The 18751-nt window shown below is 37.3% G+C and overlaps 1 protein-coding gene across 34 annotated transcripts in view; it reads left to right on the top strand.

Moving 5' to 3' along the window:
- The window catches only part of PPP1R9A (protein phosphatase 1 regulatory subunit 9A), a 349650-nt gene that overhangs the window by 104946 nt on the left and 225953 nt on the right, over positions 1 to 18751 (top strand). For 2 of the 34 annotated variants that reach the window (XM_086397818.1, XM_086397817.1), the window contains exon 1: positions 1838 to 2133. The exons of 30 other annotated variants lie outside the window; for them this stretch is intronic. The gene's annotated coding sequence lies outside the window, so the exon portion shown is untranslated. Of the gene's footprint in view, positions 1 to 1837; positions 2134 to 18751 lie in introns of those variants that run through there. 2 more of the 34 variants (XM_086397824.1, XM_086397822.1) reach the window with 1 other exon arrangement.

Raw genomic sequence — 18751 nt, 5'->3', positions numbered from 1 at the left:
AGGAGGGGGATGATTTGGGAGAATGGCATTAAAACATTTATAATATCACATAAGAAACGAATCGCCAGTCCAGGTTCGATGCAGGATACAGGATGCTTGGGGCTGGTGCACGGGGATGACCCAGAGGGATGGTATGGGGAAGGAGGTGGGAGGGGGGTTCAGGATGGGGAACCCGTGTACACCCATGGTGGATTCATGTTGATGTATGTTAAAACCAATACAATATTGTAAAGTAATTAGCCTCTAATTAAAATAAATAAATTTAAATTAAAAAAAAGAAGTTATAGAAGAAGCCATGTGTATATGTTTATAAAGTGAAATAGTTTTTTGTCCTTAATAAGCTCAGTGAAGAGCTATTAGGTACAGCAGATTTATAACATTCTACTGCCAAAATTTGTGACTCTTTGCAACCCCATGGGCTGTAGCCTACCAGGCTCCTCCATCCATGGGATTTTCCAGGCAAGAGTACTGGAGTGGGTTGCCATTTCCTTCTCCAGGAGCTCTTCCCCGCCCAGGGATCGAACCCAGGTCTCCTGCATTGCAGACAGATGCTTTAACATCTGAGCCACCAGGGAAGCACTACTGCTAAAATTATTGGACTTAATTTTTAAGTGAGAATTTTATCTCGCAAATCTTAGGGAAGAAAATCCTGTTTTGAAGTATGTGTTTTCTATCTTACTCATTAGTTCTTCGCTTTTTTGAAAATTATTTGGATGTGTGTTTGATTTCTGATGCATACTTTGCTGAATCAGAAGTGACATGCATTACCAATTTAGTTGGTATTTAGTGTATTAAATGATTGGTACTTGTCCTGTGGTTTTGTGTTATGGTCTTAAAGTGACAGTACTCCGAGCCTGAGCATCATGGCTGAAAGGAGCACTGGGACTACCTCCACTGCTTCTCAGGAGCCTGAGTAAGTAGTAGGATGAATACAGTAATGACAGTACGTTTTGAGCCCCATAATGACCCCATAGACTCCTCTTTATGTTACCTCTCTGGCTTGTTCTTTAGTTAGAATTTTAAGCTTCTTTAGGGAACACTTTAGGCTTCTTTTGTGCTGTACACTGTGCTTATCTCTTTGCTAGTACTCTTTGCAAATGTCAGTGTTTCAGTATTCAAATCCAGCTCTATTACTTACCAGATGAGTAGTGGGCAGTGTCTCAGAGCCCTGATTTTCTCATCTGTGAAATAGAGATAACATACATCTCAAGATAAATGGTCAGCTCCAAATGAGGAATTATAATATTTATAAAAAGCTTATTTAAAGTATTCAATGTCATTTATCTTAACTCACTGTTTAATCAGTAAATTGAATTGAATGATAACCTTTTTGCACTTGGTGGTATTTTAGATAACCAGTAGGTACTATTCTGTTAAGTTCCTCTGAGACTGTGGTTGGAGAAAAACTGTATTTTAATACGTTTCCTCAAAAGCCATTTTTGTAACCGTGTGTGTGTGTGTGTGTGTGTGTGTGTGTATATATATATATTTTTTTTTTTTTTGCACAGATTCAGACTAGAAAAAGAAATATACTTTCAATATATATACTGACAATATACTTTTAACTGTCTGATTTCCTAGAGGCAAATACTTTGTACTTAGTTTAGCAGAATTTTCTTGTCGAAGTGTTAGTTCTTGTTAGAACTTCTTGTTATTGTAATGACAGCAAATTTGAGAGATGTGGTAACCCAGAAAAGGATAAAGAGTGACTCTGGCTGTCTATCTACATAAAGCTGCCAGTAATCAGTAATTTCAGCCAATGAAATAGTAAAATTTGGTGAGTCAGACCCACTTTACCTCTTGTTTTCCCTTTAGAGTGCAAAAGAAACATTTTACTTACTCCTAGTTTACCCAAGAGTGACTTTCTAAGTATTTAACAGCTGGTACGGCCTAGGCACCAGGGAGCTGGGACTAGAACAATGTCCGGGGGACATCCTGTTCTACTAGGGCTTAGATCTTTATTTGTGGAATTGGGAGTTTCAGCAGCTGGCCGTGCAGGGGATCTGGCTGAGGAGACTGGGCAGCCTGTGTGGGAAGATGAAACTTGGGTCTTCTGTTAAACAGCAGCTCAACTGTTGGCCAGGTAGTACAGAAACCTGTATGTGATGGTTGAACATGCATGCTTAGCTAAAGGTGAGTGTATAAAACTGGATTCATTATGCCTGATTTTTGTTTTTTATGGAAACTCATTCATCCTTTTTACTCTCTTTAATCAGTCGTAGTGATAGTTGTAGGTATAACTTAATATAACATTACTTGCATGTTTTAGCAAAGTATATGTAAAGTGTTAGCTTTAATAAATGGAAAGAAATATATGCTCTGGGAAAACTGTTTAAAGAAATGTTATTTTAAGTCCTTTCAGAAACTGATGATTTTGGTTTATCTTAGTTATAATATTGAATTTTTATTTATTAGCTTTGTCATAAAACCTGTTTAAAATAGAGCATGGAACCCTAGATAGCATATAGTTTTGGAAGGGCTAATTTACATATAATTATAGAGTGGGCAAAAAAAAACCTTAAATGATTTTAACCAGTTTGGTCCAACTCATCTATGATCAGTCACCCAGCTGGTAAAATAAATGCCCAGTGCTTGAAGCAGCACATCTGTCCTGTCTCGAGTTATTTCTACTGTATCCTATTTTGTGTTAAGAAGCAATAGCTCTCTTTAGTTTGTCTTCTTCAAATCACTTTACCAACAATTAAGATACATGGCCTTCAAGATATGTAGCATGAAAGTTATTGTTTCTACCTGAAATTTGGGGTAACTGAGGCGTAGAATTTTTCTTGGTTTCTGATGTATCTAACTTCATTGTTCATGCTGGTTGGGTCAGAAATACGGCTTGTCACTTTTCCTGCCTAGCCAGCCAAAGGTATCCTCTGTAGTTTGGCTGCTAATGAGCACAGTGAGAGTTAATGGATGGGCAGGTCTATGGACTTCTTCTCAAACATGTGTATTTTGAAAGCATATCACCGGGGGAGAAAACTGAATACTTGAATTTTTACTGCAGCATAATCCTTTTTTTTTTTTTTTTAATTTAATGAGAAAACTTGACATCCAGGGAAGCAAAGTCACTCATGAGGATTTACTTATCAAAATGACAGTAGGATTAGTAAAACCAGTTGAATCCTTTCTCCAGTCTACCAATACCTAAACCTACCCCTTAAGACCCAGTCCAAAGGATCCCTCTTCCATGCAGCCTTCTCAGGAGAAAGCAGTCAATGACCTACGAAGGCCAGTCTGACTCTGAAACAACCAAATGAGGAAACACTGAATCTCCAGATGACGTTTTTAAGGAGAATCTTTATTTTTGGTATAATATCTGGGAAATTGTCACCTAAATTCTTTCAGTACACGTAAGAAAATATGCTTTTATTACAAAATATATACGCAAAAGGAGGAGGAATTGGAAACCCACTCCAGTATTCTTGCCTGGAAAATCCCATGGACAGAGGAACCTGGTGGGCTACAGTCCTTAGGGTTGCAAAAGGGTCAGATACGACTGAGTGACTGAGCATGCACATATACACTAAAATATATAAAACAATTACAGGCTTGGTAGGTGGCACTAGTGGTAAAGAACCAACCTGCAAAGAAGGAGACATGAGACGTGGGTTCAATCTCTGAGTCAGGAAGCGCCCCTGGAGGAGGGCATGGCAACCTGCTCCAGTATTCTTGCCTGGAGAGTCCCATGGACAGAGGAGCCTGATGGGCTCCAGTCCACAGTATTGCCCAGAGTCGGACATAACTTAAGCGACCTAGCATGCTTGCATGCATGTAAAACAATTATACAGTATTAATTATAACATAAATACCCATGTAACTACCTCCCACATGAAGAAATAGAATATTGTCATTGACTCAGAAGTCATTTTAATGTTTGCAGGTTATCACTCTCCCTAAGTTTCATGGAAGTACTTTGTTTCTTTTTGAATAAAATTATTAAAAACTTTTTTAATATGTATCCCTCAGTGGTCCTCTTTGTTCTTTACTTTTGCCTATTTTTAAGTACATGTTGCAGTTCTTTGTTCATTTTTTCATTCTGTGTGCTATCTCATCAGTTTGCAGAATTTCTGCTTAAAGTTTGACTGGAAACCCTTTGTTGCTTGTATCAGTTGCAGTATCTTGTCTAACCCTGTGCCACTTGTTTTCAGTCTTTATTAAGTTTTTTGTTGAACTACAGTTTATTATTTTTAAGTTAGTTAAGTTTATCAGTTATTTCCTTTTTGGTCAATGCTTTTAGTGTGCTGTTTAAGAAATTTTCCCCTCTTCTGCGATTATGAAGATATTCTCCTCTATTCTAAGAGCTTTTTAGTTTTGTCTTTCAACCTTAAGGCCTTCATATCCACCTGAAGTTTTTGTTGTTGTTTTATGGGTAATGTGAGGGAAAGATACAATTAAATTTTTTTCCTATATGGATATCTAATTGTACCAACATTATTTATTAAAAAGACTGTTCTTTTTTCTACTTCCATCACATGCTATTTTTGCCCTAAATCAACTTTTTATATGAGTCTGTTTCCAGGTTCTTTGTTCTGTCCCACTTATACTTGTTTTTGTCTTGCTGTACCAGTACTGTGCTGTACTGTTATTATCAACAAATAGCAGTTAATTGATATATGTAAGTTCAGTTCAGTTCAGTCGCTCAGTTGTGTCCAACTCTTTGCGACTCCATGAATCGCAGCACGCCACGCCTCCCTGTCCATCACCAACTCCCGGAGTTTACTCAAACTCATGTCCATCAAGTTGGTGATGCCATGCAGCCATCTCATCCTCTGTTGTCCCCTTCTCCTCCTGCCCCCTGCCCCCAATCCCTCCCAGCATCAGGGTCTTTTCCAATGAGTCAGCTCTTCACATGAGGTGGCCAAAGTACTGGAGTTTCAGCTTCCAAAGAACACCCAGGGCTGATCTCTTTTAGAATGGACTGGTTGGATCTCCTTGCAGTCCAAGGGACTCTCAAGAATCTTCTCCAGCACCACAGTTCAAAAGCATCAGTTCTTCGGCGCTCAGCTTTCTTTACAGTCCAACTCTCACATCCATACATGACTACTGGAAAAACCATAGCCTTGACTAGACAGACCTTTGTTGACAAAGTAATGTCTCTGCTTTTGAATATGCTATCTAGGTTGATCATAACTTTCCTTCCAAGGAGTAAGCGTCTTTTAATTTCATGGCTGCAATCACCATCTGCAGTGATTTTGGAGCCCAAAAAAATAAAGTCTGACACTCTTTCCACTGTTTCCCCATCTATTTGCCATGAAGTGATGGGACCAGATGCCATGATCTTTGTTTTCTGAATGTTGAGCTTTAAGCCAACTTTTTCACTCTCCTCTTTCACTTTCATCAAGAGGCTTTTTAGTTCCCTTCACCTTCTGCCATAAGGGTGGTGTCATCTGCATATGTGAGGTTATTGATATTTCTCCCAGCAATCTTGATTCCAGCTTGTGCTTCTTCTAGCCCAGCATTTCTTATGATGTACTCTGCATAAAAGTTAAATAAGCAGGGTGATAATATACAGCCTTGACATACTCCTCTTACTATTTGGAACCAGTCTGTTGTTCCATGTCCAGTTCTAACTGTTGCTTCCAGATCTGCATACAGATTTCTCAAGAGGCAGGTCAGGTGGTCTGGTATTCCCATCTCTTTCAGAATTTTCCGTAGTTTATGGTGATCCACACAGATAATCACGATGGTGTGATCACTCACCTAGAGCCAGACATCCTGGAATGTGAAGTCAAGTGGGCCTTAGAAAGCATCACTACGAACAAAGCTAGTGGAGGTGATGGAATTCCGGTTGAGCTATTTCAAATCCTGAAAGATGATGCTGTGAAAGTGCTGCACTCAATATGCCAGCAAATTTGGAAAACTCAGCAGTGGCCACAGGACTGGAAAAGGTCAGTTTTCATTCCAATCCCAAAGAAAGGCAATGCCAAAGAATGCTCAAACTATCACACAATTGCACTCATCTCACATGCTAGTAAAGTAATGCTCAAAATTCTCCAAGCCAGGCTTCAGCAATACATGAACTGTGAACTTCCAGATGTTCAAGCTGGTTTTAGAAAAGGCAGAGGAACCAGAGATCAAATTGCCAACATCCGCTGGATCATGAAAAAGCAAGAGAGTTCCAGAAAAACATCTATTTCTGCTTTATTGACTATGCCAAAGTCTTTGTGTGGATCACAATAAACTGGAAAATTCTGAAAGAGATACATGTAAAATTATATAGAAATACATTTTATATGTTTTAGGTATTTATATATATATAAATAAATCACTATGAAAAAACTTTATAACAAATAGAATTCTTACACTTTGTTCTTTTTCAAGATTGACTTGTTTATTCTTGGGCTTTTTCATTTCTATATATATAAATTTTAGAATCAGCTGGTCAATGTCCATACAGAGTCTTTTGTAATTTTAGATCGTAATTAACCTTGAATCCGTGGAACAGTATGGGTTAGATTGATCCTTTACTCCATACAAATGGTATTTTCTAGATTTTCTTCAATTTTCTGCTGCTGCTAAGTCACGTCAGTCGTGTCCGACTCTGTGCGACCCCACAGACGGCAGCCCACCAGGCTCCCCTGTCCCTGGGATTCTCCAGGCAAGAACACTGGAGTGGGTTGCCATTTCCTTCTCCAATGCATGAAAGTGAAAAGTGAAAGTGAAGTCGCTCAGTCGTGTCCGACTCTTAGCGACCCCATGGACTACAGCCTACCAGACTCCCCCCATCCATGGGATTTTCCAGGCAAGAGTACTGGAGTGGGGTGCCATTACCTTCTCTGCTTCAATTTTCTAGGTTTTCTTAAATGTCTCAATTTTTTATAAACTAATTTTTGGATGTTTGTAAATATCCCTATTTTGCAAGATTTTTCTTGTACAAAATTAAAATAAAAATTAGTTGTCTATATAGCAGCATCAAACAAAGATTTGAAATGATACAGTTTGCAAAAGCATTTATTTTAAATATATTGCAACATAAGGTTTAAATTTACCATCCTATTTATGTGCTTTCAACTCTAAAAGTTTTTGTTATTTGGTTCTGCAAAGAAAGTTTTGCCCAACTTATCTACCAGTTGTTTGTACAGTTATATCAATTATTCAGAATTAGGAAATATTCTAATTTGAGAAGAAATAATGTTTGATTTTATATTGTTGATGGCATTACTATATTCTCTTGCATAAACTTATTTAAGCCTTCTAGTGACTGCATGAGTACAGCATTATGATCCCTTGTTTTATAACAGATGAAACAAATGTAGTGATGTTAATTAGTTTGCCCATTTTCACAGGACTAGAAAGTTGTGAGTACCTTGATCTGAACCAGGTTATGTCTAAGACCGGTGTCCTGTGTTTTCAGTTTTAACATTTTGTCACATGTCAGTAATTCCTAAGGGCAGCACGGTATTTCAGAGTGGGATGGTAATTGATTATGATAATGAGAAACCTGATTATGATAATGAGAAAGCATCAAAAGACTAATTAATATTCATTTTATTTTGTTTCACTAAGTAAGAAAGAAAATTGTACATTTTGGAAGATTTCCATTCAAAACACTAAAATCAAAGTTTAAGCCTGTTGAGCTTTATGATTCAAATTAATTCAAATAATTTTTTCACTTAGAAGGGAGAAATATAATGCATAGAGTACTTATTAATGCTAGATGTTTGTTAAAATAGAAAATTATTTTATAGTTAAGGACTCTACTTTTCACATAACGTCAAGTTTTTAGGATAAAAATTGTGGAACTTTAGCTTATATTTATGTATCTTTTTCTCCTTCTGTCAAGTGACTGCCACCTTGCCAAATCTGTGTGAGTTTTATGATCTGTTATCCTTTGAGATCTGTGGATTCATTTAAGCTTTTGCTGTGATTTTATTGGTTTTGGAATCAAGAACTAAAAACTGAACATAGTTCACTATTCATATACCAAGATTTAAGGATGCTTAGTTTTTAAAAGTTTTTTTGGTCCCCATTAGATTTATTTCTGTTTGACTAATGAGTAGATGGAGAAAAAAAATCAAACATTGCATATGGTTTCTGGAGGTATGTTTTAATAAGAAAATCAAGTCTGGTCAAAGAAAGCTTTCAGAAAATGATTTTATGAAAAACTTGCATTCTTTTAAGAACATTTTTCCCCAAACTTGTGTCAGCCATACTGCTTTATTTAAATTTTTGTCTCCATTTTTGATATTGCTTAAAATACTTATTATCTATGTGGAGATATTTCTGAGAACTGTGTCCCACTTAGGTAAAGGTCAACAAAATGACAGCTGGAACCACTCCATATTGTCTACTGTGAAGGCTCAGTGAAATAAACAAAAATAAGTAAACACTGCTGTGATTTTTCTGCAGTATACTTGAAGCTCTTTTAATAAGACTGTGGTGCAAGCAGTGTTTTTCTTTGGGGGGGGGGTTAGCAATTCACTTTATTTTTACATTTCTTTGTTTTACTTTTAAATTGGGGAGAAATTATTTTCCAGTGTTGTGTTGGTTTCTGCCATACCTCAGCGTGAATCAGCCATATGTGTACATATGTCCCCTCCTTCCTTAAACTCCCTCCTGCCCTTTGAGGTTTGCAAAGAGCACCAGATTGTGCTCCCTGAGTCCTCCAGCAGATGTTCACTGGCACTCTCCCTGGCCACTGTTACACTTACGGTCATATATGTGTTCAGTGCTCCTCTTTCCGGTCGTCCCACCCTCTCCTTCCCGTGCTGTGCCCACAGGCCTGTTCTCTCTGTCTGTGTCTCTATTGCTGCCATGTAAATAGTCTCATCAGTACCATTTTTCTAGATTCCATGTATATGCGTTAATATATGATTTTTTTTTTTCTCTTTTTGACTTACTTCACTCTGTATAATAGGCTCTAGGTTCATCCATCTCACTAGAACTGACTCAGAGTTGTTCTTTTTTATGACTTAGTAAAATTTCTTTGTATATATGTACCACAACTTCTTTATCTATTTATCTGTCGATGGATATCCAGATTGCTTCCATGTCCTGGGTATTGTGAATAGTGCTGCAGTGAACATTGGGGTACATGTGTATTTTAGAATTGTGGTTTTCTCAGGGTATATGCCCAGTAGTGGAATTGCTGGGTAATATGATAGTTTTATTCCTAGTTTTTTAAGAATGTCCACACTATTCTCCAGAGTGGCTGTATCAATTTACATTCCCACCAGTAGTGCAAGAGGGTCCCCTTTTCTCCTCATCCTCTCTAGCATTTATTGTTTGTACATTTTTTGATGTTGGCCATTCTTACCAGTGTAAGGTAATACCTCACTGTAGTTTTGATTTGCATTTCTCCAATAATAAGTGATGCGGAGCATTTTTTCATGTGTTTATTAGCCATCTGTATGTCTACTTTGGATAAATGTCTGTTTAGGTCTTCCATTTTTTCATTGAGTTGTTTGTTTTTCTGATATTAAGCTGCATGAGCTGCTTGTATATCTTGGAGATTAACCCTACGTCAGGTTATTTGCGGTTATTTTCTTCCATTCTGAGGGTTGTCTTTTCATCTTATGCATGGGTTTCCTTTGCCGTACAAAAGCTTTTAAGTTTAATTATGTCCCATTTGTTTTTCTTCGTTTTTGTTTCCATTACTCTAGGAGATGGGTCATAGAGGATCTTGCTGTGATTTATGTCAAAGAGTATGTGACATATTCTATGTCTTCCTCTAAGAGTTTTATAGTTTCTGGTCTTAACGTTTAGGTCTTAAATCCATTTTGAGTTTTATTTTTGTGTAGGGTGTTAGGAACTGTTTTCATTTTATTCTTTTACATGTAACTGTCCAGTTTCCCCAGCACCCCTTAACTGAAGAGACTATCTTTTCTCCATTGTGTATTCTTGCCTCTTTTGTCTAAGATACGAGGCCCATAGACGCATGGGTTTATCTCTGGGCTTTCTATCTTGTTCCATTGGTCTATATTTCTGTCTTTGTGCCAGTTCGATACTGTCTTGACTACTGTTGCTTTTGATTGATTCCTGAAGATTGATTCCTTCAGCTCCATTTTTCTTTCTCAAGATTGCTTTGGCTGTTTGGGGTCTTTTGTGTTTTCATACAAATCGTGAAGTTTTTTATTCTTGTTCTTTGAAAAATGCAATTGGTAACTTGATAGGAATTGCACTGAATCCCTTGAAAGGTTACTTTAAGTAGTATAGTCATTTTCACAATATTGATTGTTCTAATCCAAGAACGTGGTATATCTCTCCATCTGTTTGTGTCTTTAATTTCTTTCTTCAGTGTCTTAAAGTTTTCTGTATATAGGTATTTTGTCTCCTTAAGTAGGTTTATTTCTAGATATTTTATTCTTTTTGTTGCAGTGGTGAATGGAATTGATTCCTTAATTTCTCTTTCTGATTTTTTGCCCCAATCCCTATGCCCCAGCTGCCAGCTGCACAGGTTCCCATGGACTTGGATCCCTGTCCAGAGTACACAGGGCTGTGGCATGGACTGTCTGTGTGGTCCTCACTTCATTCAGATCGACACAGATCAGCTGTTCACTCTTTGACAGTCTCACACGCTTTCCCTCTGTCCCAGCTGATTGCCCTGGATGTGGGGATCTCACTCCCACTTCAGCTTCCTCAACCCCTGGGTGCACTCACTTCCCTCCTCTTTTTCCCTTCCTTCCTTCATCCCACCGAGTTTTGCGTGGATCTGTATCTTCCTTTCAAGTTATCAGGGACTCCTGCCAGAACTCAGCTGATTCTCTGCCAGATCCTCTGTATCTGAAATGTATTTCTGATACATCTGTACTCCACTTCCACCTATTCCTCTGCCATCTTGTCCTCCCCAAGTATTGTCTTTTAAACTGAGGCTTGCAACCTGTTGGTGAGTCATGGAATAATTTGAAGCATTGCAATGAACATTTTATTTAATAAATAGTGTAGAATAGTATATCAAATTTGAATAGGAAATTCAAATTTAAAAGTGAATATAGATTTAAGGGAATTTTAAATAGGACAAGTAAGAGTAGAAAAATTAGTATACAAACAAAGTATTCATTCATCAAAATTTAGTATCAGTTCCACAGACACACAGATCTATCAAATAACGTATGTCAGGATCTAGTCCAGGAAATAGAAAAACATGTGTTTTAAACAGGAAGCTTTTTAATATGAGGGAATTACCTAATTATAAAAGATTGTTCCTACTGGAATGACTTGCCAAGGGTATAGAACTGATCCACCCAAGAGCTGCTTACATGTGAGGCTTTGCTAGAGCTGTGAATTTAAGAACATAGCTGCAATCCAGTAATTAGGAAGACTGCTGTGGCTGTGGCCACAATTACTTTTGACACCAGAAAATTGAAAGTGCTGCTATACACACTGCCACAGAAAAAGCTCACATTTGCTTGTCCTTGTTTGCCGTTGAAACAGCTGAAAGGAAAATGACCTCTGCTGCAGTTTTGCTTTCATGGTCTTAGATGAATTGCTTATATTTGCAGAATTAATTCTCATCCAGAATTCTGAGTACAAGAGAAATGTTCTTAGTTTATTGACCTGTCCAGCTATCAAGATGGAGGTTAGAAGGGCAGATGAAAGATCAGTGCAAAATATCCACATTGGTTCACCTCTTTGATTTCTCAGCGCTCACATGTGCTCTCCTACTCATGTTTAGACTTCCAAACAACACCATTAATAGCAAAAACATGCAGCTGTCACTCCAACAAAGGAAACGAGCTCACTTCTTCCCAAAAGGCGTTAGGACAGAGTCACTGTACCCAGTGAATGGATATTCCTGTCCAGTAGAGATGCATACTGAAGTATTTGTATGTTATCTGGGATTTGCTTTAAAGTATTCTAGAAAAAATAGTGGAGGGGAGAGATGAAGCAAGATTGGCAAAAATGTAGATTATTACTAAGACTGAATTATGGGTATGTAATAGTCCATTATTAGTCTCTGTTTTGTGTATCTTTGAAAATTTCCATAACTGCAAATTAAATGAATATATACATGTAAATCTTTGCTCATAATTAATGTTAAAAAATTTACTGTTAGTTTAAGAAGAGTAACAGACAAAAGCTATGAAATAAAGAAACTGAACCATAGTGGTAAATACCTATACAAAGAATATTGATTCTCCTCACTGTCTGAAAATTATTCAGTAGTGATTGCACTCATAAAGCATTGTCAGTCTCATCTCATTTTAAAATGAAAATGCTACCTAGAGTTATGATAATAATAGTTAACTCCCACATATGTTATAACCAAAAGTGATTTCTTATCTATTTGATTGAATTAAGATTAGAGGTGTTAAAGGTAGACATGATGTGTTACATCTGAACAGTGTCAAGGCCAGAGCTTTTGACTCCAAAATACCAGGTTTGCACCATATAATATACTGAAGGGGGTATTGGTTCTTAGCATCTTTGAATGTGATCTGTACTTGCATTTTCTTTCCTTATCCCTTGTTGAGAATGGGGATCTGAAAGAATTGTGTATGTGTGTATTTTAATACTAAATTGATGGGAAAGTGGATGTTGAGACTTCCATTATCAGCTTTAACATTTAAAGATCTTGGAAGTTGTCGCTCTCATGCTTACAATAAGAAAAATCTGGACAAATTAAAATATCCATACCTTCAATAATAGAACTGAGGGTATAGGGCAGACTACCGCCCTGAAGGCTAGAGGAGATTGAGGGCAGGAGGAGACTGAGGGCAGGAGAAGGGGATGACAGAGATGAGATGGCTGGATGGCATCACCGACTCAATGGATGTGGGTTTGGGTGAACTCCAGGAGTTGGTGATGGACAGGGAGGCCTGGTGTGCTGCGATTCATGGGGTCGCAGAGTCGGACACGACTGAGTGACTGGATTGATTGACCGCCCTGAAATCTGGAGAGATGGGTGTATCCAGAGCATATCAGCCAAGATCTGCTTACCTGGAGCATAAGCTGACAAAGCAGTAACACTTAAATAGTATTAATAATTTTGATAAATTGCCCAAGGCTGAGTATGCACTAGTGAGAGTTAGAAACTCCTGGGGGCCACTGTCTAGTCTACGTTTCCGTGGACCTTGCCTACAGGGACTCCGTCAAGTTCCCCTGGTGAGGATCTGAGAATGATTCCTTCATGGCTCTGACAGGAGGAGTGGGTGAATAATCATCACAAAATACACCCAGACCTTTCTCCATAAAAACCCACTTTCTAGGGTGAAAGTCTTTATCAGAGCCTTGTTCTAGAGTCATAGGAGCAGGGCATTCTTCTCTAGCCTCCTGTTGCCTTCATGTCTCACCCAAGGAGGTGGGGGAAAAGCTATTCAAGAAGAAACCCTTCTAAAGGTCACGGGCCAGAGATAGGCTGCTTCAATTTCAGCTTTTAGATGTTCTTCACATCTCTTTTCGTTCTCATCTGCCCCACACTCAGGTTATCTTGCCTTCTAGTTCATTGAGAAAATAGTAACATTAGAAAACTTAGGCCATCTTCATTCCCACCCTTTTCCTTCATGCCACATCCAGTTTTCACACGACACTCTGCATTCTCTGCAGATTTTGTTTAATGTGTTTTCTCCTCTCTATTTCTAGTTAGTGTTTCATCCTTTCCCTGTCTCGTGTGATTATTGTGATGGTCCTTTCATTCCTTTTCCACAATAGTGTCCTATGCAGTCTCCATGAGCCAGGTTAATCATATCTGTCCCATGCTTAATTAAACTTGTCTGTGCTTCTCACTTTGCCTACAAAGTAAAATCTACCTCTTTAGCCTGTCCTTCAAAGACTTTTCTATTCTGCCCCAAACTATTGGATTGACCATAAAGTTTGCTTGGGTTTTTCATAAGATGGTAAGGAAACGCCCAGATGAATTTTTTGGCCATTCAATGTATTTTCTGATTTCTGAAGGGAGAGATACCCCATGAAATATTTTTCGAGCTTACTTGACAGGAACATCCATTTGATGTCTCCTGGGTATCTTACGTTTGGCAGAGTACAGTTTGGGAAACACTAGGAGTGAGTGAAGAATGTGCACTTTGGGGAATGGAAACAGAAGAGGAAAGCGTGACTGAAGTCAGCTTGGTAGTAATGAGCATGGAGGCCAGCTGCATATGAGGTCATGACACACGTTAGTACATGGTTCTCAAAATGCTGACTTTTTCTCCAAGATTTTTAGGAGTGATCCTCTGTGTCTGTTTATAATCTGCAAAGACCCTGTCATGCAGAAAAATAGGAGGAAAAACCTTTCCGCTCTGACTCTCAGGAGAAAAATGATTTTAACCATGTTTCTGGAAACTTGCATTGGCAGAATTTAGTCTTTCAGACAGCTCACTTTTATTTCATTTGTAGTTATATTTCACTTTAACAATGTGAGTGTAGGCTTATTTGGCAAATTTGAAGAGAATAATAATTTTCATTTCTTATGAATTTTTGTGCTGCTCTTTTTATAGCCTCCCTAAGATATTATTTACATTTATCACCTTGTCATCCTAAAATGTGAATGTATCCCTGATAATGTTCCTGTCGTAGAAACCGTGGTTAATCATTTTTTATTTGTAATTTTTTGTGACTGAAAACCTTTCTTGTTTGGAATAGGGATAATTATTTATTGTCATGTAATTAAGAAGTACTTAGTCACTCTGAAATAACTTATGACACATCAAAAATATCAAATACAGTCTATCATTATATTATCTTTTACTTATTATATTATAATTTAAAAATTCATTATTTCTTTCAACTGTTTTCAGTGAAACTTCCAGCACCTGGCCTGGGGTGCCCTGACTGCGAGCCTGAGAGCTCACACAGGGTGTTGCAGACGGGACATTTAGCACTTAACACAGGATGTTTTTATAGTTAGAGGACGAAACACACGCTGAGTCATGTAGTTCATCCTTAGGGGATCTTCCTGACCCAGGGATCGAACCCACATCTCTTACATCTCCTGCATTGGCAGGCAGGTTCTTTACCACTGCTGCTGCTGCTGCTAAGTCGCTTCAGTCGTGTCCAACTCTGTGTGACCCCATAGACGGCAGCCCGCCAGGCTCCCCCGTCCCTGGGATTCTCCAGGCAAGAACACTGGAGTGGGTTTCCATTTCCTTCTCCAATGCATGAAAGTGAAAAGTGAAAGTGAAGTTGCTCAGTCGTGTCCAACTGTTCAGGACCCCATGGACTGCAGCCTACCAGGCTCCTCCGTCCATGGGATTTTCCAGACAAGAGTACTGGAGTGGGGTGCCATTGCTTTCTCTACCTACCTGTGCTACTTCTTCTTAAAACTGATATGCTCTATTAGAAGTGGCAGAGGGCATGTCTCTTTATACAGAAAACTTTTACATCAAATGGATTTAAGAATACTATCTTATGATTCTATTTTTTGTGTTAAGTAAGTGTTTATACCATTTTTAGTTTCACCAATTAAAAATATCAAATTTCGGCAAAGCCATGCTTCACTTATGATGCTTTGAAAAATAAACCTTACACTGTGGTTAGTTTCAGTTGTAGATCACTTGCAGTATGTTAGGTTTCTTTATTATGTAATCTCTAAATATCTCTGCCTGTATAACATACCTGTTCCTAACAAGTATGTAATGGGATCCTTGTGATGTCTTGAACTAAAGTGAACCTTCTTACTGATGTTGAATCTAGTCAATAGATTGTCTAATGTTATTTTCATGATCAAGACAAAGAGAAAGATATCAAACTACCAAAATACAATGTTTTTAGCATCATCCACATGTTAAAATCTAAACAGTCCTAGATTTTTAGCTGATAGCTCTCATTTTGTAATTTTTCTATTTCTGATACATATAGAAGTATGTTTTTGCTGAAAAATGTTCCATCAAGACAGATTTTAGGTATTCCACTTGCTGTATAATTTCTCTTAAACCCATATTTTTAAAATATTTCCCTTCACAGCTAGAGACATGGAAATTTTGCTACTTGTGAAGTCACAGTAACATGTATAAAAATTGAGACTGCTAAATTGTCTTTTCTTCTTTCTTTAAAACTATTTTATTGTATTCCTCTGTGTTGTTTTCATAACTTAAAGGAGTCAGATTTCAAATTAAATTCTAAGGAGCCTTCAGTTGTTCCCTTTGGGTTCTCAGTTCATTGCAGGTATGTGTGTGTATTGGGGGTGATTAGTGGTGCCTCATTAGGATAATATAGGCAGAGTGTGAGACTGACTTCTGCCTTGAATAACTGTGCTGAGAAAAAAAAAAGCCCACACCACTAAATAAATACCTTGCTTGTGCTTTCCATAAAATTAAAATACTTTGGACAATAATACATAAATACAGCACAAATGAATGAAAAACTTGTGAGTGATGTACTGCTATAATAATAAACTATTATAACATCATTTCTAAACATGAACTTAAACTTTCTAACTCCCACAGACTGCCCCAGACCATTTGTTTGCTACTCTTTATTTTACTCTTTGCTTTAATAATTGTCCCCAGTTCTGTCTTTAAATGCGTAGGCCTTTTATTCACTAATTTTCTTAGGTTGTGAAGTAATTCAGAGGTAAGATTTAGTGGTTTACTCTTTAGTTTGGCCAAGATTTACGTTCCACTTAGTGCAGGAGAAAAATAGCACATTGGAGATCCTGTGTTTTAAAATTTTACTGAAAAGGATAAACACCAGGTGAAACCATAGGCTAAGTGAGGGGAAATGAGGCAGTTACTGTTTTTTTGTTGTTGTTTGTAGTTAATATCTGGTCTCTGTCTCCCAATGACTGTGCTAAACTGCTTCTCTCAAGTCCTGAAAGACACCCTTTATGAATCTTTCTTACCTCCTATTTAGGAAAATATTAAGGTCACCTGAAGTGTATTCCCTCTCCTTTCGTCTCTTCTACCTTGACTATTGCTCTTCCTCATCACTTGTACTTTTTTTTCTTTCTACTGTATGAAATTCTCCTCTACCATATGAAATTGAAGTTTAAAAGAGAAAAATGTGAGCATTTTGCCCCTGTGGTATCATTTGAAAGATAGAAATATAGTATCCATTTTTTGTTTTTAATTTCAAAGATTCTAATGAGTTTAAAAGAGGAAAATAAATATCAGAATGGCTTGAAAACTATAAAGGGCTGTACAGTAAATAAATTGTTATTAACTTCTTTTTCCATTGTTTGAGCTTAAAAATTTTTTTGATCCAGTTTTTGTTAGAGGAATAGATTTGGTTTAAAAGGATGTGGTAAAATTTGAGTAGATTCAATAAAGAGCAAGAATGAAAAGAAGAGAAAATAAATCCTAAGAGTAAAATTGAAAAGATTTGAGACTTTATTTGTCCTTATAAAACTAGGTAAGATGACTAACTCCTTCTAACTCCTTTAAGCATATGAAATATATTGACATATACTTTATCTTTTTAAAAATCAAATGGAGAAAATGACCTTAAATTGCAGCAACAGAGAATAGCCAGTTATAATTGCTGAGTTGAGATATTATAAAACACTGAAACAAGCTGCTAAAGGAAGATTTTAGATATTTTTTTCCTAAAGGCAGGTGACTTGATGATCTCTTGTATTCCCTATAAGCTTTTAGACGCTTACTATTTTATAACATTGGAATTTGTAGCATCATATAATGTACTTTTTCACTTCTGTTATATCTAACTTTTTCTTAATATGCACATTTTCTGAGAGGATACTTTAAAAAAAATAAAAGGATACATTTTTAAAGAGAAAAGATGGTGGCTTACATAGATAATTGTTGGATTGAGTTCTGAAGATTCTCTGCCGTGGATTCCAATTGTGGGGATATCAGCAGCTGTTTAGGTGCTAATGACGTCTCACCTCCTTCTTTTTCATACCAGTATGAAATTGCTTGTCTCTAATTCATCATCTTTGATTCAATTAGATCAGAAATAAGAGTCCAGAGATCCTCCAGGAAAAAAAAAAAAAAAAAAAAGCAAACATTTAGGTCTTCTTGACCCTGAAATTCCAAAATTATTTCTGAATGTTTGTAACCAACTTGGTTGATCAAGTCTTTTTTCCTTGTTCCTACTCAGAGAAACAATGACCCGCAGCCATCTGTGACCACAAGCCAAATGTATTGTGACATTTGTAATCAAAAGCTTTTTGCATGTGTTGGTGCCTCTCCTGGATTTCTTGATTTCAACAATGGAGTAATTCAGGAGAGCATAGAGGGGCCGGAGAGATCACTCCAGGTGCTGGATAACACACACCATTGTTGGCAGCAGCTGAGAGTTATTTCATACTTACTTCCACTGGAGTTATACTCGTTCCAGCCACGGCATTAAAGTCATGTCATCTCTTCACATTATTTTTAAGGACTTTTAAACTTCTATATTCTAGATGAATAACTTGTATCAATAGGGACTATTAAGTAAGTTTTTCAAAGCAAATGTTTTATGGTACATTTTTTAGTTGTTGGGTACCATGTCAATTCTAGAGGACCATCAATATAGTTTAAGTCTTCAGTGACACAATCTCTGACTCTCTTTTCCCAACTAACTGTAAACCTTTCTTGTTAAAAATTCACTTCTTGAGTCACAATCGCTTTACTTCTCCAGGATCTTTTTGTGTTTTGAATGACCTCATTGTTGGTTCACAGTGAAGAATGTTTCTGGTACTGCTTTGTGGTAAATATAGTTGAGTGCCCTTGCGGACATTCTTGTTGAGCCTGAAAAGTCCATTATGAGTACACTTTCTCTAGGGCTGTACCTTTGCTAAAACTGAAGGAGATTTTGAAGAATTTTCCCATTCTCTCCAGTTATTTTAGCTGCCTTCGGTTTTCCTTTTGGATTTGCAGTAACTTTGGTCAGCTATATTGATTAATTCATTGGGGACCACTTTAAC

This window comes from Bos grunniens, chromosome 4 (genome assembly GCF_055505025.1).
Source record: "Bos grunniens cultivar Pamir isolate PY7600 chromosome 4, Bosgru_T2T1.0, whole genome shotgun sequence".
Lineage (NCBI taxonomy): Eukaryota > Metazoa > Chordata > Mammalia > Artiodactyla > Bovidae > Bos > Bos grunniens.
Note: the sequence above shows the minus strand (reverse complement) of the source record. Positions and strands in the feature narration are given on the sequence as shown.